This window comes from Arachis ipaensis, chromosome B10 (genome assembly GCF_059453495.1).
Source record: "Arachis ipaensis isolate K30076 ecotype BB chromosome B10, ASM5945349v1, whole genome shotgun sequence".
Taxonomy (NCBI): domain Eukaryota; kingdom Viridiplantae; phylum Streptophyta; class Magnoliopsida; order Fabales; family Fabaceae; genus Arachis; species Arachis ipaensis.
In genome coordinates, this window is record NC_142435.1 from 138,419,850 (window position 1) to 138,420,771 (window position 922).

Genomic DNA, 922 nt, shown 5'->3' on the forward strand with positions numbered 1-922 from the left:
AGTAAATGGCTCCCAATCATCAATTACTTGGACATTAGTAATTCAAGAGTTCCTAAGTTACCTTTCCAAGCCAAGAGTATAAAATTCTACTCTAAAATCCAACCAAGCATTTCATCAAACACTTGGAAGGCATAAAAGATAAGCATAGTAAAATTGCAAGAAAAGTAAATCTACACTACTCAATTGCAAGGTATTAAACAACAACAAATCAAATGAACACAATTATTATGAATTACCTCTAATTGAATTGAAAGAGAATAGGAGGAACAAAAGTAGATCTACAACAAAGTATAAGAACAAAAGAATAGAGGAAGATGAATGTAACAACAAAGAATTGAAAGGTAGAAGTAGAAGAAAGCAAAGATTAAAACCTAGATCTAAGAACTAATCCTAATCCTAATCCTAGAGAGAAGTGAGAGCTTCTCTCTCTAGAAACTACTTCTAACTACTAAACTAAGCTAATTGGTAACTAACACATGTTTCCCTCTTCACTCCTTGGGTTAAATAGCATCAGAAATGAGTTGGATTGGGCCCACAAGGCTTTAGAATTCGTTGGCCACGTTTTGCTTTAAGTGAACTAGGTGGCAGCAACGGCGCGTGCGCGCCACCATACGTGTAGCAACTATGGCAAATCTTATATCGTTTCGAAGCCCCAGATGTTAGCTTTCCAACCCAACTGAAACCGCATCATTTGGACCTCTGTAGCTCAAGTTATGGTCGATTAAGTGCAAAGAGGTCGGCTTGACAGCTTTCCGGTTCTTCCATTTCTTCATGAGTTCTCCAACTTTTCATGCTTTCTTTCTTCATTCCCTTGATCCAATCTTTGCCTCCTAAACCTTAAATCACTTAACAAACATATCAAGGCATCTAATAGAATCAAGGTGAATTAAATTTAGCTATTTTGAGTCCTAAAAAGCATGTT